Raw genomic sequence first — 24,599 nt, forward strand, 5'->3', positions numbered from 1 at the left:
AACCACTCCAGTATTCTTGCTTAGAGAAACCCCATGGACAGAGGAGCATGGCAGGCTGCAGTCCAAGGGGTCGTCAGTCCATGGGGTCGTAAAGTGTTGGACACGACTGAGCAACTACACACAGGAAACTTCTCACGCTGACATCCTGACTTTTAGAAACAGTTACTTTCACTAGTGTGCTTAACTACAACTCCTGCTTTTCAATGGAATATCAAAGATAAAAGTAATATTCCATAAATCAAGGAATTATTTCTATCAATTATTTTTCCTTAAAGCTAAGCTACAGAAATACACTGTGGGATAGAGCAGATAATGAGAAGTATAAGAGATCCAAACAGGGAAGCTACACAACCAATTGATAATTTTCTTTAGGGGAAAACTTCTATCTTTGCTCTTAAGGCCCTCAACTGATCACATAAAATCCACAATCTATAGGATTAAATGTTAATTACCTCTAAGAAAATATATTCCCATTAGAGCATGTCAAAGAAAATTACAATTTGAAAGAAATGTACAGTTCTATGGAGTATGTTACCATGTGCCACAGGGATTGAATATCTATGCTACCTCTTTCACATTCATGACCTTGGAAGGGAAAACAAGATTGACAATTTTTTCCCCCCATTTAATCATGTCCAGTGTTTTAGTTCATGCAGGCTGCTGTTACAAAATGCCAGAGGCTGGGTGTTTTATAAACCACGTTATTTATTACAGTTCTGGAGGCTAGAAGTCCAAGATCAGGGTGCCAGCATGGTAGAGTGAGTGAGGGCCTCTTCCAGGACATATCCCTAAGTAAAAGGGATGAGCAAATATTTCAGGCCTCTTTCACAATAGCCCTAATCCCATTCATGTGGGCTCTGCCCTCATATGGGTTCTACACTTATGACCTAATCATTTTCCAATGTCCCTCCTCCTAAAATCATCAATTTGGGATTAAGTTTTCAAGATATGAATTTTGGGAGAACACAAGCATTTAGACCATAGTACCAAATGAGGAGACTGACTTGTCTAAGATAACCCAATGCCTCATCCATACTGAATGCTCTTTGGTGCTGATAGGAAGCCAAAGACTAAGGAAGCTGAATCAGGACCAGCAGCCCCAGGTGGAGGGTCTGAGATGGCAAACTCCTTGATGTATTTCACAGCAATATATGGGTATTTACAGTGTCTTCCTTGGTTATCAGTTATTGAGCAATCCCCCCCTCCCTTAGATGTTACTATTTGAAATATGAGTTAATTACTGAGTTCTTAGACAAAGTACCATTTGACCAACATGATAATATCTCGACTATTATCAACCCACTCCAGTACTCTTGACTGGAAAATTCCATGGACGGTAGGCTACAGTCCATGGGGTCGCTAAGAGTTGAACACGACTGAGAGACTTCTCTTTCATTTTTCACTTTCATGCATTGGAGAAGGAAATGGCAACCCATTCCAGTATTCTTCCTTGGAGAATCCCAGGGACAGAGGAGTCTGTTGGGCTGCCGGCTATGGAGTCATACAGAGTCGGACATGACTGACGCGACTTAGCAAATGCATATGAAGAAAAGGGCCTTTGACAGATACAAATTTCAGAGTGGAAAGTCCTCAAGACTTTATTCACTTCAGATAGCAATTACAAGTTTGGGGATCTCCCAAGACCATTCTTGGGTTCTATAATCGTCTCATACTCCAAGAGCTCATTGAAAGCTATTATACATATGGTTATGGTTTATTCCAGATCTTTGACTTATTTTTAATTCATTTTTTATTTTTAATGCAGTGTAGTTGATTTACAATGCTATAAATGTCAGATTTTGTTGAACACTGAATAAGTTATAAATATATGTATATCCACTCTTATTTAGATTCTTTTCTAATGGAGCAACAGACAGGTTCCAAAATGGACAAGGAGTATGTCAAGGTTGTATATTGTCACCCTGCTTATTTAACTTATATGCAGAGTACATCATGAGAAATGCTGGGCTGGATGAAGCACAAGCTGGAGTCAAGATTGCTTGGAGAAATATCAATAACCTCAGATATGCAGATGACACCACCCTTATGGCAGAAAGTGAAGAAGAACTAAAGAGCCTCTTGATGAAAGTGAAAGAGGAGAGCGAAAATCTTGGCTTAAAGCTCAACATTCAGAAAACTAAGATCATGGCATCTGGTCCCATCACTTCATGGCAAGTAGATGGGGAAACTGGACAGTGGCTGACTTTATTGTTTTGGGCTCCAAAATCACTGCAGGTGGTTATTGCAGCCAGGGAACAAAACACTTACTCCTTGGAAGGAAAGTTATGACCAACCTAGACAGCATATTATAAAGCAGAGACATTACTTTGTCAATAAAGATCCGGCTAGTCAAGGCTGTTTTTTCCGCTAGTCATGTGTAGATGTGAGAGTTGGATTATAAAGAAAGCTGAGCAGCAAAGAATTGATTCTTTTGAACTGTGGTGTTGGAGAAGACTCTTGAGAGTCCCTTGGACTGCAAGGAGATCCAACCAGTGCATCCTAAAGGAGATCAGTTCTGGGTGTGCATTGGAAGGACTGATGTTGACGCTGAAACTCCAATATTTCGGCCACCTAATGTGAAGAGCTGACTCATTTGAAAAGACCCTGATGTTGGGAAAGATTGAAGGCAGGAGGAGAAGGGGATGACAAAAGATGAGATGGTTAGGTGGCATCACCGACTTAAGGGACATGAGTTTGGGTAGACTCCAGGAGTTGGTGATGGACAGGGAGGCCTGGTGTGCTGCGGTCATGGGGTCTCAAAGATTTGGACACGACTGAGCAACTGAACTGGCTTAACTCAAGTAGCTCATTACAGAGAATTGAGTAGAGTTTCCTGTTCTATACAGTAGGTCCTTACTAGTTATCTATCTTATATATATTAGTGTGTACACGTCAATCCCAATGTCACAATGCATCCCTCCCTTCTTCCCCATGGAACCATAAAGTAATATTCTACAAGGTGACTCTCTTCCTGTTTGTAAATAAGTTCTTTTATACCATTTTTTAATATCCCACATATCAGTGATATCATATGCATTTATCTTTCTCTGTCTGACTTACTTCACTTGGTATGACAATATCCAGGTCCATCCATATTGCTTCTGATAGCATATTGTTCCTTCTTATGGCTGAGTAACATACATTGTGTATCTACACTACATCTTCTTTGTCCCTTTCTCTGTTGATGGACATTTAGGTTGCTTCCATGTTCTGGCTATTGTGAACAGTACTGCAAAGAACACTGCTGTACTTATTTGCTCAGTCGTGTCTGACTTTTTGTGACCCCATAGATTGTAGCCTGCCAGCCACCTCCGTCCATGGGGATAGTCCCTGTGGACAATAATAGGCAAGAAGATTGGAGTGGGCTGTCATCCCCTCCTCCAGGGGATCTTCCCAACCCAGGGATTGAACCCAGGTCTCCCGCAGTGCAGGAAGATTCTTTACCATCTGACCCACCAGGGAAGCCCTGATGAAGCAAGGAACACTGAGTTGCATGTATCTTTACAAAGTATGAATTTCTCCTGGTATATATCCAGGGAATTGCAGCTTTTTATAAGATGTAGATAAAAAAACTGCCCAGGAAAAGGCATATAGGGAAGAGTCAAAGAAAGTGTGAAATATGGAACTTTGCTTTTCTCTTCCCAGGGTGTCATGGGCAGCTTTGTGTTCCTAGCACCGATGAGCTGGCATTGAGCACTGGCAGATGTGGGAGCTCACTCCAGGCTCCGTGTCCAGAGATTTTTCTGGGATCCATCACCAAGGCATGACTGATGGTCCATACAGCTGATATCAGGCTCAAACCTCTCTAGAGGTGCAGCTGATACTGCGTGACCAAAACCCCCATCCTGAATCACATCATTCTTGAGGTCCAAACTTTTTACCCTAAATCACACTGTTTACATCCTTATCAGGCTGGCCAAAGACCCTCACATAAACAATAGTGCTTTTCTCAGTGTCAACCTTTTATACCTTTAGTCACCCTTCCCCAGAGGAAACAACCTAAGGCTTTAGAGAGGAGCTCCCAGGAAACAAGGGCAAAGTCCAGACTTCCATTTGGATGAGCTGAGCCCTTCACTACACAGCCAGGTGGCTGGATTTGCCTGAAGAGGCTCCTTAATTGTAACCCCACAATAAGAAAATGTGAAGGGACAAACATTGGTCAAGCATTCATCTTCTTCTGGCTTTTCTTGCATTGTCTTCATTAATTCTTATGCAACTCCATGAGGTGGACACTAGTTTGAATGGCATTTTGGAGAGAAGTAAATAAAGACTGGCCTAAAGATTCAGAGCTAGTAAGTGGTGGAGTGGGAGTATGTACAAGGGCTACAGGACTCCAAGGTTCACACTTAAAGCCACTATGTGGCGAAGATCCCAACATTTCTCTTTTTAGCATTTTTATTTACTTGGTTGTGTTCCTTAATTTTTGCACATCCGGATCTTCCAACTCTCTTGTGGCCTGTAGGATCTAGATCTGCGAGCAGGGATTGAAGCCCAGGCCCCCTGCATTAGGTGCACGGATCCTTAAGCACTGGACAATGGGGGAAGTTCCAACACCATTTCCATTTGGAGGAAAGTTCACATGCAAGTGCACATCCAAAGAGGATTGTTGAGTCAATCTTGTCCAGTCCTGTCATTCTGTTCCACAGCATATATGAATTAAGAACACTAACTCTTCTTGCTATCCATTTAACAGAAATAAATAAAAGAAAGACATAAAGACTTACCATAAGCTCATGATGCCATGATCAAAGAAGGCTTAGGCGACAGAAGCATTTCAAATGGTCTTTTTGACTGGCATCCCAGAAATCTGTACACCGTGGGGCATCAAACAATAGTGATGATGAAAGTGAAAGGCATGCCTTTCTTTATCAAAGAGGGCCTGGGCAATTCTGAAATGGGAGGTGGGAAAAAAGACCAGTATCTTAGCCTTCAGATACAAATGCTTTCTCAAAGAGAAAATTTTAGAAAAGAATTCATATGAATGTTGAGAGTCTGAAAATTGTTTCCCTGAAACAATGTGAAATTGATTCTTAAAGATGGGACAGATGCCTGCTTTTTAATTACCTTGATTACTGTAGAATATGCCCTGAGGTTAAAATGTCTTTTGCTGAGAAAAGGGACTTTTTCCCTACCACACCCAATGTATCATCTTCTTCACTAAATTTTGTGTAGCAATGTAAGTTCTAATTTTTAATTTCTTAATACCCAGTGTCCCCAGGAAGAGTTGCAAAGAGTTAAACATGACTAAGCAACTGAACTGAACTGAACTGAATACCCACTCTCCCCAGGAGGTAAAAGCTTTATGGAAAAATGAGTACCCTGTCTTAATACAAACTGTCCCCATATGGCTATTGTTCTTAAAGACCCATTGGCCATTCTTTCCTACCACCCAGAACTTTATTCATTGCATATTTTTACATTTACTTGTGGTTCTCTTCTTTTTCTCCAATTTAAGCTTTAACCACCTAATTTTTGTTTTACTTTTGTTCCCCTATTGAGTCATTAGCCACAGGATTTCTTAGCAAATGTAGTAGGTTCAGTGTAAATTTGAGTCATGCTCTATTATAAAGAATACAACTTTGAGATATAAATCAGGATCATTAAAGAAACTTGTTAATTGGTTAAAAACTGTCAAAATGCATCTATCCTAAGGCTATATAATTCTTTAACCACATTTATCTTGATGAAAAGTTTGAATTAGGTATTTGATAGGCCTCACATGTTTTATTTTCTTGGTACAATCATCAGTGCAGTTGATGGCTGCAGCCATGAAATTAAAAGATGTGTGCTCTTTGGAAGAAAAGCTATGAAAAAATTAGATGGCATATTAAAGAGCAGACACATCACTTTGCCAAAAGAATGACTGTATATTCAAAGGTATGGTTTTTCCAGTAGTCATGTACGGATATGAGTGTTTTACCATAAAGAAGTCTGAGTATGAAGAACTGATGTTTTCAAACAGTGGTGTTGGAAGTACTCTTGAGAGTCCCTTGGAGTAAAGGAGATGAAACCAGTCAATCCTAAAGGAAATCAACCCTGAATATTCAAAGGAAGTACTAACGCTGAAGCTCCAATAATTTGGCCACCTGATTCGAAGAGCTGACTCATTGTAAAAGATCCTAATGATGGGAAACATTGAGGGCAGGAGGAGAAGGGGGCAACAAAGGATGGGATGCTTGGATGGTATCACCGATCTGATGGACATGAGTTTGAGCAAACTCCAGGAGATAGTGAAGGTCAGTGAAGCCTGGTGTGCTGCAGTCCTTGGGGTCACAAATGTCAGATATGACTTAGTGACTGAACAACAAGAAGAACAAGGCCTCATGTGTGGATATGAAGTTTAATATTTATGAAATATAAGCAGTCTTACATTACACATATAGAGTAACTTCAGTAATCTGAGTTGTAATAAAGGCTAATCACAGTGCAATTAAAAGGCCCAATGTAATCACAATTCTTCAATTTGTTGTTACTACCAGTTTCTAATTGTTGTTGCTTTTAGTTGCTAAGTCATGTCTGAAACTTTTGGGACCTCCTGGGCTGTAGCCCACGAGGCTCCTCTGTCCATGGGACTTTTCAGAAAAAAAATATTGGATTAAGTTGCCATTTCCTTCTGCAGGGAATCTTACCTATAGAACCCAGTGCTCTCTCTAAGGTCATGTGAGGAGGCTTGTCTCCAGGACAGACAGGAGTCGGGGGTTCGCTCCTAGGCTCATGAGTCCATGTGTCTGCGCGGAAGTCCACTCATAGGAAGGACAAATCACAGGGAGCAAGTGAGATCTATGAGTCACAGGCTAGGGATCTTTTGCTGTTTTTGCCTGGCCCTCCCAAAGATAGGAGAGAGTCGATAGAATTCATTATCTTTCCCCAAACCTGCCGTGCTCTTCGGATTTTAAATGTCTTTCTTTTTATAAGCTCTTTTCCAACCTGGAGTCCCGTCCCCATCTACTGCTGGGGAGCTCCTCCAGATCCTATTTCACTTCCTTTTTGAAAATTCTTGTAGCTTTTCCAGACAAATCAGCTCTTCTCTCCTTTGGGTTGCTATGTTAAGTTTTACTTACATTGACAAAAAAAAAAAAAAATGAATACAACTGAATTAATTAATTATTCACATATTTCTCTCTTTCTCATGAAAAATTTGGGACCAGCAAGATTAAATTTAAACACTAACCCCTCCAATATTCAATTAATGTATGTTAAACAAATGCTCAAAATACACAATTTATTTATAAATTGGTTATTGATAAATTGGCATGGTCATTTCTCATGCCAAAATGCATTAGGCTATGTTTCAGGATAGTATTACATTCTTATTAACGTAAAGGAGTAAAGTAGTAAACTCAAAATCAGTTAAATATTTTGCAAATGTGAATAATTTCAAAAACTCGTGTATAAATACAAATTCTTAACATAAAGGGATCCTTGAAAAATACTGAGTGTTTATATTTAACATTCAAGGTAACTTTTTACTCTTGGTCCCAAGTGTGGCAAAAGGCAGAGGGTTTATCTGGAAAGTCTGGGGAATCTTATTTTCTGTTATCCAGGGAAATGCCTGTTGAATAAGTATTACAACCTAGACTCTCTTTCTTTCTCCTCCTATGTTAGGAAAATCTCACAAGTCATCAAGTTATTCAGGGCTATATCCTCCTAGATTCTTATGTCAGTTAATAAAGGTGAAATAGGAATATGAAGGACAGTACAAAAACATGGACAAAGTCTACCTCTACTTTTCTCCAAGGTGTAGGTTGTCTTTTAATTGATAGAGAACATGATACACATTTTAGATAGGCAACACAATGGTTTGATATTTGTATATATTGCAAAATTATGACCACGGTTATTCTGGTGTTAATGTACTAGTGTGATCCATCATCACACACTGCTTCACATTTTTCTTGTGGTGAGTACTTCAAGATCTACTCTTTAATCAACTTTCAGGTATACAATACACTATTATTAACTCTCTGTATTATATCCTCGTGACTTGTTTATAATGGGAAATCTGTATCCACTTCACCCATTCTGGCTCCCCCACCCAAACCCTGCCTCTGCAAACCACCTAACTGGTCTCTGTATTTATATTTTGTTCTTTGTGGTTATTGGTTTTTGATTCCTCATTTAAGTGAGCTCATATAGCATTTGTCTTTATCTGACTTATTTTGCATAGAATAATGCCCTCAAGGTTCATTCATGTTATCACAGAGAGCAAGATTTCTTTATGGTAAGTCCATAACTAATACATTAAGAATACTTGCATAATCCTGAGGATAAACCTGTGGTTAGCTCCACACCCTATTCACCCCTCATGGTGAACAAATTGTTAATAGTGGTATAATTTGTGTAATTTACTCTTTCATTGTTCCCTGTCTGTTTGCCTGACACCATTTTGCTACCTGCTCTGCTGGACTTGAGTCCCAGTGTCCAGTGCAATAGCAAGCATCATTTGCACCTGGCCTGAGAGGTGAGACATGGAACAGTTGCTATACTTTGGCAAAAACCATCACGATTACATAAAAACCATTCAGTTCATTTCAGTTCAGTCGCTCAGTCGGGTCTGACTATTTGTGACCCCATGAATCGCAGCATGCCAGGCCTCCCTGTCCATCACCAACTCCCGGAGTTCACTCATACTCACGGCCATCGAGTCAGGGATGCCATCCAGTCATCTCATCCTCTGTCGTCCCCTTCTCCTCCTGCCCCCAATCCCTCAAAACCATTACGATTATATTAAAAAACCCACCCCAAACCCGGATCTGGAAACCACCAATCTGTTCTTTTTATTTATGTTTTGTTCCTCGTGGTTGTTGTTTGATTCCACATTTTAAGTGTGATTTTACATCATATGACCACAAATATGAAGCAAATATGATTTTTACTAGAGAAACTGTATATCGGTTTTTAAATCAAAAAAGCAATGCAATGACTAAATTTTGTGGATTTTAATGCTTCACTATTGCTTACTATTTCTTTCCTTGGCTATTTCAGTTTATTTGAAAAAAATTATTTTAAGAAATGAACATTTCTCTGTTTATAAAAATACAGTGCAAGTCTATCCATGACGCTACCCAAAATGGAAAAAAAAATTCATTTAAAATGAATTTCTAACTCTAGCTTATTGAATGGTTCCCTTTTATGTAGTTGAAGCCCTATTATGAAGTCTATACATAAAGAAAATTCAAAAGTAAAATCAATGTATTTAATTATTCCTCTCCATCAAAAATTCCATTTCCTTTATCCTTCCTAAATTTAAATCACCTCAGAACACTACATCTCTATTTATATTTTGCTCATATCAGAAAACACATAATGAAATAGGGTTACAAATGCATCACTTGCAGAGAAGTTGCATCTTTAAATATAACTCATTCATTTCACATGTTTCATTTCATTTCACTAATAACGTATAATAATATTGTCCAATTTAGAATGAATGTCAAATATGTGGTAGATGAGATAATGGATATTTATGAATTGCATTTTTAACATCACTCACGACCAACTATATAGATATATATATATATATGTCTTCAATATCCTTCAGAAATTATTTCTTACAGTGAGACATAGGAATTTTACTTTGTATAAAAGACAGAATTAGACCATAATTATCTTCTTTGGTAAAAATGCAATATATTACCATATTACTACAAGGAATTGTACACATCTATAAGGTAACCACATCTTTTATATTATACCACATATATTAAAATGCAAAAAAATTAAATACCATAAATAATGAAACACATCACAGAATACACAAGCATATTCCTGGGTTGCTTTACCCTGACTAAAGAAGAGCAGAAAACTGAGCATTTCCTCATTTCTTGGCATATTCCCTTGTGGCTCAGCTTGTAAAGAATCCACCAGCAATACGGGGAACCTGGGTTCGATCCCTGGGTGGGGAAGATTCCCTGGAGAAGGGAACAGCTACCCACTCTAGTATTCCGGCCTGGAGAATACAGCCCATGGAGTCAAAAAGAGTCACAGATGACTCAATAGCTTTCACTTTCATTTTTCACCACTGGGACAAAAGGCAGAGGGTTTATCAGTAAAAGCTGGGGAGTCTTATTTTCTGCTTTCTCAGGTCAAATGCCTGTTGCATGAATATTAAAACTTTGACTCTCTTTCTTTTCTCTTTTCTTGTCAGTAAAATTTCTTAAGTCATCATGTTATTCAGGGCTACGTGGGCATAGATTCTTAGGTCAAATAATATAAGTGAAATAAGACCATAAGGAACATAGAAATGCATATGATCAAAGTCTCTCTCTCCTTTTTTTTCATGGTGTATTTTTTAGATTGAGATATTAATATAATGACATATAGCATCACACAAGTTTTAGATGTACAACACAATGATTTCATATTTGTATATACTGCAAATAGGAGCTTCCCTGGTGGCTCAGATGGAAAGTAATCACCGCAGTAAATCTAGTTAACATCCATCATCACACATTGTTATGATTTCTTTCTTGTGTTGAAAAGTTTAAGACCTACTCTGCAACTTTCAAGTGTGCAATACCCTATCATTAACTAGAGTCACCACGCTCTGTGTTATATCCCTATGACTTACATATACCTGTAAATTGTCCCTTTTAACCCACTTCACCCATGTTGGCTGCCCACCCAAACCCCACGTCTGGAAACCACCAATCTGTTCTCTGTATTTATGTTTTGTTCCTAGTCGTTGTTGTTTGATTCTACAATCAAGTGTGGTCATGAAGCGTTTGTCTTTCTCGGACTTATTTCATATAGCATAATGTGACCAAGATTCATTCATGTTATCGCAAATAGCAAGATTTCTTTATGCTTAGTCCATAACCAATACATTAAAAGTATCTGCATAATCCTGATGTATAAACTTGGGGTACCTCCACACCCTACACACCCTTATAGTGAAAAATAGTTGATAGTGGTATGTGTATCTTATTCGCTCAGTCATGTGTGACTCCTTGTGACTCTATGGCCTGTAGCCCATCAGGCTCCTCCATCCATGGAATTCTCCAGGCAAGAATACGGAAATGGGTTGCCGTGCTCTCCTGCATGAGATCTTCGCAACCCAAGTATGGAATTCAGGTCTCGTTCAATGTAAGTGGATTCTTTAACATCTGAGCCAATGGGGAAGCCCTTAGAAGATGATAAAACAAAACAAGACAAAAAATATTACTTTAAATTTTAACATAAAATTCAAGATGAAAATTAAAAGTAGTTAATGTATAGATTTCACAAGAACGTTCTAGATCATATAACTTTCTGAAACATGTAGAAATATCACTAAGCAGGTATCTGTAATTTTAAAATACTCTTAAAGTACATGTTCTATTATCACAAAGATCTTAGAACTGTCCATTATATAAAACTGGATCAAAATACTGTTCCAAGGGCAGAAAAGAGGAAAAAGTATAAATGAACCTTTCTAGTCATGCCAGCCCTTCCTCAAGGTCGCAATCAAATGGATGGAAAGCTGGACGCTCTTGATAAACACATGTGGGTTCTAATCCAGGTGTGGCCAGAGGTATAACTTGTATGACTCAGGGCAGGAGATTCAACCTCTCCAGTTTTCTTTTTTCTTAAAAATCTTAATGTATTTGACAACTGTTTACTGAATGCCTCCCCAGCACCGGATTCTACATTACAGAAAGAAAATACTTTGATAAATGGGGCAGGTGAGGTCACTGATTTCATTAAGATTATTTTCTAGTGGAAAAGACTGGTATTTGAACAAGTAATGCAAACATGAAGAGATGGGGAAACAGGAAGGATCACACTGTGGGAGCAGAAAGCAAGGCAACTCGGCTCCTAGTCTAAAGGGTTAGGAGTCACTGTCCAAGGAACTGACGCAGAAGCTAAAAGTCTAAATGATACATAGAAGGAAGCTGAACAAACTACAGGAAAAAAAGTTCTCAACAGAGCAAAACAAGGCAAGGAAGATAGTGCAGGACCATGGTATGTTCAGGGGACTGGTCAGGTCTGGTGTAGCTGGACTGGAGAGAGGAGAGGACGGGGCAGGAGTGGAGCTGAAGCCCAGGCAAGGGCCAGATCTAGGAGAGACCCAGGAACAGCAGGAAGAAAAGGAGGCTCTCTCTAGGGAAAAGGGTAGCCATCCAAGGATTTAGGGAGCAGAGACACGATTATACTTTCATGTTTAAAACAAAGTCCCACTGAAGAATGGAGCCAGTATTAAAGGGAGCAGAAGGGGATTCCAGGGATATTAATTCAGGGACTGGAGATCACCCAGGAGATTGATGGAGCAGTTTCTGGTAGAAGTTCTGGAAAGAAAAGAAATCTTTAGAAGATTTAAGTAAAAGAATGTTTAAAACTTACCTCATAGTCTAATATGTAGGAGGGATAAACAAAGCAAGAGAGAAAGAAGTTCTCTAGCTGTAAAATAACTAGAGAATCATCCCTGCCATGTATGATCGTGTGAATAAAAATATAAATGTGACAATGTGGACTACATTTAGTATCTCTTATACTGCCTAGTGCATAGCAGAAACTCAAAAGACTGAAAATGGTTATCTTTAGAATGAAGTAACAATTCACACTTCTTACAAGTGATGTGAAGTTGAATTTATTTCTGGGTCAAATCCCTTATCTTTGCACTCTACCATTGGGTGCAAAGACTGCAGTTCACCAATGCAAATGGAAAGGAATGTGGCAGGATGCTGTGTATGTGGAAAGAGTCTACACTGTGACCTCCAGATTATGAATGCTCCACCTTTACATGCTGGCAGCCAATAAAAAATGTTATTTGAAAATATATGTCAATCCATTTGGCAAGATGTTTCTCTTAAATTTATGAAGACGTTCAAGACCATGATCTTGATCATGGTTTGTGTTCTTTTCCAGGGAGTCTGTTTTTACTCCTATGGGTTATACCTTTCTGATGAAACCCTTTGGGATGGAATACAATCTTGAGACTCTGCAGTTTCCACCTCCAGTGGCCAAGACAAAGTTCTTGGCAAAGTTCTTGCTATAGAACTGCGGTTGATCCACAGACAAGGTATGCAGAGATGGAGATGGCCACACACAGAACTCTCTGGTGGGCAGGGCACAGGAGAACCATTCCACAACAGAAGAGGCCTGTTTTACTTCCGAACTAGAGACACAGACCATCACTATCACCAAGGAAAAGGGTGATGTTTCTGTATTATAGGTTAACACACATACATTTAGACTTCGTACCTACAAGGATGCAGTTCTAACAAAAGAATCAGAGTTGAACGGGCTTTTTTTCTAAATTTGTAAGACCTCCATATCTTTATACAGAATTATTCTCTCTGAATATTCTGAAAGACAGGGGAGTCTGCCTGCTACAGTCTGTAGAGTCGCAAATAGTTGGACAAGATTTAGGACTGAACAACAACAACTCTAAATATTCTATTGTGCCATTACAATGGAGCTCTATGTTACTCAGGAATTAAATAAGTGGGGAAAATTTGTATGGAGAAAAACTTATTCTTGAACATTCTTTAAATCACCCACAAACCATGTATATGTGGTTTTATTTGTGGTCTTGCAATAAGCCTAACATGGTCAGGCTTTCTCAAGCAATTAGACAAATTCCTACCTCTTTAGTGGAGAAACCAGATGAAACACTAGGCCTCTCTTTAGTGGTTAGTTTTTAAAAGTAAATGTTTGTCTGTCTTCTGCTTTTTTAAAATAATATATACAATGTTTAAAGGTTGCTTTCTACTTATATTTACTACAAAACTTTGGCTACATTACCCATGTTGTACAAAATATCCCTCAGCCTATCTTATATCAAATAGTTTGGACACTGGCCATCACTAAATAACCCCCCACCCACTGCTAACCACTAGCTCACTCTCCACATCTGTGAGTCTACTTTTCTGATGTTTTTTCAAGCACATGTTAGTTGAGTAACTTAAAGCTATTCAACTTTACTGCATAGAAAAGAAAAGTACTTTTCTAAATCTGTTTTCAAAAACAACACTCAAAGTACTATTCTAATTTATAAAATCAACATTCAAGAATGATTTGAATCAATTTATTGTCTAATTTAAGTAATAAATTACCTAACTCTTCTGCCATGTCATTTGAAACAGTAAACCATCATTATCCTAATAAGGCATGCTTTTAATGAACTGGGATATTAAATGTGCAGAAAAGAGGGAGGAGTAATGTAAGATTCCCCTTCTATTTTCTCACTCATATGTGTACATTAATCCAAATGAATCCCAATGTCATATCATTCTAGATTTTTATTCATTCTCATTTAATTTTAGAAGTGAAAGACAAGTCCAAGACTATCTGCCATGCCAGATACCTTCTCTTTGCCCTTCTGGATATACTTTCTTCCTTCTCCACCATGTTTATGGCCTCTGTGGGATGGCCTAGGGACCACATCAATAGGCCCCCTTACATTCTGTCTTCCTGTTGGAGTCAACAAATCGGAAGCCCTGGCAGGAGATGGATGGAAGGAAACAGATTGAGATCTGTGTACCTATTCCCCTGGGTCCCTCCTCTTAAATTTACCTAGATATAATCACAGTTTCTTCAAGGTGTCCTCCTCTGCAAGACTCTGTTTAAAGACAATGCCCCCTTCTCCCATTTCTTTGGCTCTAGGCTGATAACAACTCATTTAATAGCACCCAACTCCCATAACTTGATAACACTCCTGAAATATTTTCACTTCTGTATACTGTTTGTTTGATTTCTAAATGCTACAATTTAATTTTACACATAAAAACACTCAAGAAACACGGCTGTCATGTTCAAGGTAACACAACCAGTAGCCAGCTAGTGAATGACGGTGGGAAAAAACAGAACATTCCATTGCCAGGAACAGAAGCTTCTCTGAAGCAAATTAAACAGACAAAAAGATGGAGACGTTCTTTGGACCACAGAGCAGGGAAGTTCAGAGGGACTGACTTGGAGAATGGGAGGAGGCAGAGTCCAACTTTTATTATCAGGAATGTGTCTCTTTTCTCCACCCCTCTCCTTAGCTCCAGGTTGACAAGCAGGCTGTCCCCACAGAACAGAAAATGCAACTACTAGAAGCTATATCTTTACTCATCCCAAAAGTTGTAGCAAAGTGCCAGAGGCAAGTATAGTTAAGTTAGCACTACTCACAAGCCCACCAAGAACAAATTAGGTGAATACTGAGTGCTCAGATAAAGACAGCTTTCCATCACTGGAGTGAGGAAACACAGTCAGCCCCAGCCCCAAAACATAGACTCAGGTGGGGAATAGATGATTTCTAAGAGAAAGAGACACACAGAAAACAGAAGAAAGAAACATTTCTTAGAAATAGGAGTAGAAGAGTGTAGAACCAACAGACAACTGGTATACCAAAGCAAGCACAGAATCAGTTATCTGAACCTAATTCAATTTATGTTTCACTAAGACACATACAATGGCACCCCACTCCAGTACTCTTGCCTGGAAAATCCCATGGATAGAGGAGCCTGGTAGGCTGCAGTCCATGCGGTCACAAAGATCTGGACACGACTGAGTGACTTCACTTTCACTTTTCACTTTCATGCATTGGAGAAGGAAATGGCAACCCACTCCAGTGTTCTTGCCTGGAGAATCCCAGTGACGGAGGAGCCTGGTGGGCTGCCGTCTATGGGGTCACACAGAGTTGGACACGACTGAAGTGACTTCGCAGCAGCAAGACACATACAGCAACCAAATAATCTGACCTAACCTAAATCTTATTCCATGGAACCTAAAGAAAATAATCAAACTGTACATACCAATGATCAACATTTGTGTTGTAGTTACAAGTCACAGAGAATTATCACATGCATTATCTCATTTAATTCAGTTATTCCAGATTCAGAATTCCATATACTTTGCTTCTGGCCTTTTTCAATGTCAGACAAATGTTTGTAAACTTTGAGAATCCAAAGATTATTTATAAATGCATCAGTGGTGTTCACATGTGGTTAAGAAACTACAATGTAAACATTTCAGGACAACTCATGCTTATCAGTTTTATTGTGGTAAGAATCACTGTGGAAATTCAGCCAGAGATCCATTAGGATATATTTCTGGGTCAAAGGCCAAAGTTCTTGGAATGGTCATGTCTTCTTTTCTGCAATCTGTATTTTGCCCAGGCCCCAGGGGTAACTCTAGTACTAAAAATATAGCTTCCCCACTCCCTGTGAAAACCACAGACCAAGGCTTTTGCCATAATGCAGAAAACCATGGATATGTGTGCCTACTTACTCAGAAATGCATGGTTAGTATAAAAATCTCAAACAAATGATCAAGAGGCCAAGGCTGGCAGACTCTCATGATGGTTTTGAGGCAAACTGTGGGTTTTCTCTGGTGAAATTTAGAGGTCAGAAAATACATGACAATGACCCCATGATGAAGTATTTAATAAGCTTAGGTTGAAAGCAAACTTGGTGTGGATTCCACTCAATTGAGAGTGAAAAGTAGAACCTGATTCAGAAGATTAAGAGGAAAGACCAACCACAATAACATGAAAGACTGAATTTGTTCTGCCCTTTCTTGATAAAGGTAAAAAGTACTTAATACAAATATCCTTTGCAATTTATATATATATATATATATATATATAGAGAGAGAGAGAGAGAGAGAGAGAGGCATATATAAGTTAATATACGTAAATTATATCTGTATATAAAACAGTATTTAAATTGCATATATACAGTTTCAGACATTTTCTAAGTTTCTCAGTTATCACAACAGATGGGTTGAAGATTCCCAAAATTTGCAACTGAAATCTACATCATGTGATTTTTTCAAATGTGCTTTTCTAAATGGAGATGGCAACCATGAATCAAACCCAATTGGCAGACATGAGGTCAGTAATCCCCATGTCAGAGTTTATTTGGTGCTACTAGTTAGAAAAACTGAAGTTGATATGTCTGTCAAAGCTCAAAACTATTTTCGGTGCATTTCACATCAGAGGCAGGTGGAAACACCCACTCTCTGGAGGAACTGACTCAGAAAACTGGTGACAGATGGGATATGGGTCAGGAAAGGAGAAGTGAGTAAGCAAAAGGTGATCTAAAATCTTGAGCCTCTAGCTGTGTATTCACTCAACTATGCTTACAGAGCCCTTTTCTTTTCTACCGACTACAAAACAGTAGGAAAGAAAACAGCTGAAGTCAGCCTGCTTTCCTACAACAATCAGTCACTGAGCAATACAAGGAGGAACCATTTAAGGGGATGCAATTTCATTCTGCAAAGTGTTGGGAGGTTCCCCTTAGTCTATAAACTGTGTTTAAGGGAATTATCTAAAAGTAAATTAAAAGAACCTGATCAAAATCTTCAAAGCACTTTTGGAGCTTACGTAGAAATGAAGTGCAGGTCTGGTAACCAAGATTCAGTCACAGATGAGTCAGATCCAGAACCAGTTTAGACAAATATCTGTGTATTGTATCTGCTCAATCAGGACTCTCCCCATTTTCCAAACAAATCACTGTGTAGTATCATTTAAGATCCACAATTCAGTTTCATCTCAGTCTACATATGAACTTTGACATGTTACCACTGTGTTGGAAAGAGGATGCAAACAAGTAGATTTATCAGAGCTTGAGAAGGAAAATAAGAGCTACTGTTGTGGAAGGAAAACTATTGCCTTGCCTAACTGCTGACGTAATGTCTAACGTGTTAAGGCAAAGTTAAGGAACGGATCAGATCTCAACATTCAATCTCTGAGCCTCATGGTTTGAGCTTTATATTCTGAACATAGACTTCCACAATATTATAGTTCACCATCATCATTTCAGGAAAGAATACGGGGAAAAAGAGTTGTTGGGAGAGTTAATTTTCATCACAATCTGGTTAATATTTGGTTTCTGGCAAATCACATAATGTATGCAAGATATATATGTCAAGTACGTACCAATATAATACACTAAAATATTTGCATGCATAGGCGCACACAGAAGACTTCTAATATTATCATAAAGCATGTTGAACATGCAAAGAAAAAATAAACAGCCCTATCCCTAAAATGTTGTGTAATCTAAAGATACAATTATACTGTACCTAGGAGAAAGACAGACACTCAGAAAATGGGTATTCAACAAATACTATAAAACAATAGAAAAAAATCCAATGAATACAACTAATTTTCTGGGACTGCTGCTGCTGGTCCAGCCTTTAGGACTCATCCAGTCCAACATTTCGCATGACATGCTCTGCATACAAGTTAAATCAGCTGCTAAGTCACTTCAGTCGTGTCCAACTCTGTGCGACCCCATAGACAGCAGCCCACCAGGCTTCCCATCCCTGGGATTCTCCAGGCAAGAACACTGGAGTGGGTTGCCATTTCCTTCTCCAATGCATGAAAGTGAAAAGTGAAAGTGAAGTCGCTCAGTCGTGTCTGACTCTAGTGACCGCATGGACTGCAGCCTACCAGGCTCCTCCGTCCATGGGATTTTCCAGGCAAAAGTACTGGAGTGAAGTGCCATTGCCTTCTCTGTTTCTGAGACTAAAGGTATCTAAAGGGCAAATCCACATTATCTCTGTTTCTCATTTTATATTCTTCCCTAAAATGCTTTTCCTTAAATAAAGTGTAAAAAATTTGCATTCCAAAAGTGTGAGGTGGATAAAAGTTTGTCACCTTAATCTAAGTGTACAAGATTATCACAGGTACAGACAATTAATAAGCAGATTGCCCTACACCCAGAGTCCTTGGGGACCCAAAACTAGCAGTAAAGGGATAGTTGAGATTTCAGCTCAGTTACAAATAGAATTAGGCAGAGAATATTTATACACCCTGTTCTCATTTTCTCCATTTTTTTTTTTGAAATTGAGAACATACTTGAGTCACTTTGAAGTGATATTATTGACTTGCATAACATTTTTTGTTTTTGCTCTGCAATGTGAATGTGCATTTTTCAAATATTAAGACTTTGATCTGAGTTGCTCCACCAGAGCACTCTATAGAGGCTGAAAACCATTTCTATATTAGGGTTTGCTATGCTTAGAGGAAGACTACTCTAGCTTGGAAGAGGTTGGAAATATCCCATCAGAAAGCTCTTTTCAGTCCTCCTCAGCCTAAACACTTTACTGAGAAGGGTCAAAGTCACCAACTGCTATAACAAAACCCAAATTACACAATGCTTCCACAAGGAAGCTAAGCTAAGTGGAAACTCAGAGGTCACCAGCTGGACTCCTTAATGCAGCAAGGGTCAAACAGTAAAAATGCCCTTGAAAAGCAACAGGTACATTCTCCTAAATTCTACTGATTTTTACAAGTTGTCCAATAAGTTTAAAAGACTAGCTTCTTAGGTATCAGTGTAGAAATTAAATTCAACTATTCAAAAAGGAGGAGGGAGTGGTGACAGTAGTGGTGTGGTCAGCCCAAACTTTGAACTCTCAAAGCAACCAGTCTGCAAACTACGAAGCGCCAGATGGTTTTATAAACCTGAAGGTCCATAAATCTTTCCGTACAGTTTCCAATTTTTTTTTTTTAAAGAGTAGTTTTCTTTGTGGGGTTGGGGAAAATTTTTGTCATTGGGTATCTGAACCCCAAAACCCTAATAGCTTTTTAAGTTTTCTTGCTCTGTCTTCAGGAGACAAGTAGGATAGATGCCAAGAGAACAAGCTCAGAGCACAGTGTCATCTGGCAGCTTTCTGGTGGGGAGAGAAGACTGAGCTTCCATTTCTCAACCTTGACTGTCTCACTGTAGTCATCACAACTTAATGAAGTTCTAAGATTTTAAACATTCATGGACTGAGTTCACAGATTCCTCCTTCAGTTGGAAACTTAGTATATATTTCTGATTTTCAATTACAACTCCAAATCTCCAGTTTTTAAATCATATTCAGCAGTGGCCAGAAAGAGGGGATAATTGGGGAAAGACTTCCCTGTTTTTGCTATTTAGTCACTAATTTGTGCCTGATTCTTTTGCAACCCCTTGGACCACAACCAACCAGGCTCCTCTCTGTCCATGGGATTTCCCTGGCATCAATACTAGAGTGGGTTGCCATTTCCTTGTCCAGGGGATCTTCACCACTCAGGAACTCGAACCCAGGTCTCCTGCATTGGCAGGTGGGTTCTTTACTGCTAAACCAGCAGTGTAACTGTAATTTGTAATGGAGTCAACTTTATCCCTACAACTTTTAATGTGTGTGTTTGAACTACCCATTTCCCACATCCTACCCGGTAGAACATGCAGGAAGAGTACAGAAAATTGGAGGGAAAGAGGGGAAGACCAAAGAGCCATTGTAGACAGAATGCAAATCGGCTCATTTCATTTGTCAAGGTCTGTGTACACACCTGTGTGCGGAGCATCTGTCTGCCAACTTTGTCAGGATGGGATTCAATCAGGCAAGAGTCTGCAAAAAATATGAGGCTTTGATTTTGCTACAAAAATTAGCGAATCAGAAAAGGGCAACTGTTCTTGGCAGACCCATCTATCTTACATAGTTTGGCCACTGAAATACATAAGCATCCCATTATTTCATGTTCTTACATCCATTTCCTGCTCTATTCAACCCTTCATTAAACATCACCTTAACTTCCTTCCTTGCTTCCCAGATTTCTTTCTTCCTTAATTGCTTGAAACCCTTGTCTCTTTGTTTATCACAATGAGACTAAACCAGCATGGATATAAAAATTGCTTTGTAAATTATGAAGCTTTGAAAAAATTTCAATCAGATTATTTATTCATATGCCAAAATATACAAAAGATGGAGTATAAAAGAAGACATGAGAAATGCTAAATGCTGAAGATGGCTTACCCTTAGAAAATTACGTTCAAGATCATTTAATAATCACATCAAAGTTTATTAGGAATCATTAGACTGGAGAGGTTTCAAATTCCATGGAAAATGGAAAACAAAACATGGAATGACTTCAAGCTTCAAGGTATATATAACAAGAAATTTCAACAATCTGGCTTGTTGAGTCCTGGGGTGGATCATTAAAGGAGACTGTGGCCTGACTTCCCAGGCATTGTATAAGGAGCAGAATGGTCACCATCTGATGTGGTTCCCACTCTGGAACCAAGCAAAAGGACTGAGAGAAATCAGGTCACCCCAATCCCATTTTCTAGTTCCAAAATTTGATCAAAGCACTAATTTTTTAAAACTCTTATGCAAAGTCCCTATAACTTTAATACAAACGCTTACATTTTAAGATGTAAAATTTCCTACAGAATGGAAAAGTAGTCAAACCAGCTATTATGGTAACAAATAATAAAAATATCTTTTCAAATGCAACACATGGACATTTTAACAGCAGCCATTTCAGAGGAGACTTCTGTTTATAAATGACCCCCAGAGGTTCAAAAGTCAGAGGTGGTGATAGCAAAACAAGAGCAAGTTTCTCGGTTTTTGCGTGTAGCGCCACAAAGGTTTTATGCTCTGAAGTGTCCAGAAGAAAATGTATATTACAGCCACATGAAAAATGTCAAACCTTTCAGTGACTGGTCATCATAACACTGTCACAGACCTTCCACACCAAAGTTAATGACATCCTGGTTAGAAGATCCTTCAGCTACCCTTTATGTGTATCTGTATGAATATATTGATGTTTATGTATTTATATTTGTTGGATATTTTTATTTTAAGATAATGAAGGAGGAATGTTAAAATTCTCTTCTGATTTGAAGGTTTTGTGTGGGATTTTCACTTTTTTCATTCACATTTTACTCTGTAGAGAAGAGAATTAGGGCAACAAGATCAGTCTAAAGTTTTTATCTTTAGTAACTGGAAAATGGGAACCTGATTTTCCTTTCATGCCAGTCATTTATTATGTGGGGTGTGTGTGTGTGTGATGGGCATATGTATGCAAGCATAAGACAGCCACTGCTGCTCAAGCAACCTGAAAAATTTAATACACCCTCAATCTAGTCCTGTCAAGAGGATCCAGCTTGGGAAACAGAACCTCCCCCTCAATGCTACCCTCAGCCTCTTGGATCTCCTTCAAAACACAAATGATACGGGGGAGGCTTTTATTTCACACAGGCAGGTTCAAGTGATAAGGGACTTTGTCACCTCTGGGGACTAAGCACCCAGTTATAACATTTGTATGGAAGCTGCCTTGTTAAATTTGCCCTCAGAGATAAGGAAACCACCAAAACACTAGAAAGAGGAGAAAGAGAAGCACTTAATAAAAGTGAGGCCAGAGGCTGAGGGGCTATTCATTCACTGAGAACTACTTAATTATTAATCCTTTTGCTTAAGTGATATTTAAGCATCAAAAAAGTCTCCATTTTGCCTTTCTCAGTAGATACTGCAAAGTTTTTCTTTTTCCTATATAGACACCAACATATATAAATCAAATGTCATGAATAGTGACTAGCAAGCAGAGTATTTTTTGAGACAGAATTGGCAAATAAAACTGTAAGATATTTAAAGTATATAACATGATAATTTGATATATGTATATATTATTTTCTAAATTTACTTTTAATTGGAGTATAATTTCTTTGCAATGTGTTGGTTTCTGCTGTACAATGACGTGAATCAGCCATAATTATACATGTATCCCTTCCCTCTTGAATCCTCCCACCTGCAGCCCATCCCACTTCTCCAGGTTGTCACAGAGCACTGGGTAAGCTTCCTGTGTCACACAGACACTTCCCACTGGCATCTATTAACATTTTACATATGGTAATGTACTATGTGTCAACTCTACTCTCTCAATTCAACTTGCCCTCTTCCTCCCCCATTGTGCCCACAAACATGTTCTCTGTCTGTGTCTCTCTTCCTGCTCTGAAAATAGGTTAACCAGTGCCATTTTTCTAGATTCCATATGCACAAATTAATATACAATATTTGGTTTTCTCTTTCTGACTTACTTCACTCTACATAACAGGCTATAGGTTCATCCACCTCAGCTCAAGTGACCCAAATTAACTTCTTTTTAAGGTTAATTAAAATTCCCTTGTATAGATGTACCACACCTTCTTTATCCATTCCTCTCTCAATGCACATCTAGATTGCTTCCATGTCCTGGCTATTGTAATCACTGTTACAATGAATTTTGGGGTACATGTGTCTTTGTGAATTATGGTTTTCTCAGGGTATATGCCCAATAATAGAATTTCTAGGACATATGGTAGTTTTGTTAGGAATTCCCTGATGGCTCAGCAGCTAAAGGACCTGCTTGCAATGCAGGAGACACAGGAAATGGTTCAATTCCTTGGTCAAGAATCTTATCTGGAGGAGGAAATGGCAACCCACGCCAGTATACTTGCCATTTCCACCTACCCCTCTGCCATAGTGCTGACCCTCATTTACGTATGTATTAGAAAAGATTTTCCCTTTCTATTAACTTAAATATCTTAGCTGTCATCTGACACGTTTACCTTTTATTTTTTGAAGAGAACACAGGTAATTTCCACTCTCTTCAGTTCAGTTCATTTCATTCCCTCAGCCATGTTCGACTCTTTGCGACCCCATGAATCACAGCACACCAGGCCTCCCTGTCCAAAACTAACTCCCAGAGTTCACTCAGACTCACATCCATCGAGTCAGTGATGCCATCCAGCCATCTCATCCTCTGTCGTCCCCTTCTCCTCCTGCCCCCAATCCCTCCCAGCATCAGAGTCTTTTCCAATGAGTCAACTCTTCGCATGAGGTGGCCAAAGTACTGGAGTTTCAGCTTTAGCATCATTCCTTCCAAAGAAATCCCAGGGCTGATCTCTTTCAGAATGGACTGGTTGGATCTCCTTGCAGTCCAAGGGACTCTCAAGAGTCTTCTCCAACACCACAGTTCAAAAGCATCAATTCTTTGGAGCTCAGCTGTCCACTCTCTTAGACAGCATCAATTATACAACACAATTTTATCAGTTATAGTCATCATGCTACTCATTAGATCCTCAGACCTTATAATTTTCATATGTTAAAATGTATAAACTTTTACAAACACATTCCTATTTCCTCCACTCTCCAAGACTTGGGAATCACTTTCCTACACTGTTTCTGAGTTCCACTTTTTTTTTTTTTTGATTCCTTACAATTGAGATCATACAGTATCTGTTTCTCTAACTTATTTAACTTAGCATAAGCCCCTCCAATTTCATCCATGCTGCCACAAATGGAATAATTTGCTTCTTTATTAATGGCCAAATAAAATTCATAAATATATATCACATCGCATTATTTTAATCTCTTCACCTGCTGACAGATACTTAGATTGTCCTATAATAGGTTGTTTCTAGGCTTCTGTGATGGAGAAGGAAATGGCAACCCACTCCAGTACTCTTGCCTGGAAAATCCCATGGACAGAGGAGCCTGGTAGGCTGCAGTCCACAGGGTCACTAGAATCAGACACGACTAAGTGACTTCACTTTCACTTTTCACTTTCATGCATTGGAGAAGGAAATGACAACCCACTCCAGTGTTCTTGCTTGGAGAATCCCAGGGACGGGGGAGCCTGGTGGGCTGCCGTCTATGGGGTCGCACAGTGTCAAATACGACTGAAGCGACTTAGCAGCAGCAACAGGCTACTATCAATATTGATATAATGAATATGGGAGTACAGATTTCTCTTTAAGATAATTATTTCATTTCCTTTGCATATATATTCAGAAATAAATATATATCTAGAAGTGGGATTAATGGCTACATAACAGTTCTTTGTGAAACTTCCAGAAGCTATTCCATGGGAGTTGCACCAATATACATTTCTACCAATA

This window comes from Bison bison, unplaced genomic scaffold, assembly GCF_000754665.1.
Source record: "Bison bison bison isolate TAMUID 2011002044 unplaced genomic scaffold, Bison_UMD1.0 scf7180017864220, whole genome shotgun sequence".
Classification (NCBI taxonomy): domain Eukaryota; kingdom Metazoa; phylum Chordata; class Mammalia; order Artiodactyla; family Bovidae; genus Bison; species Bison bison.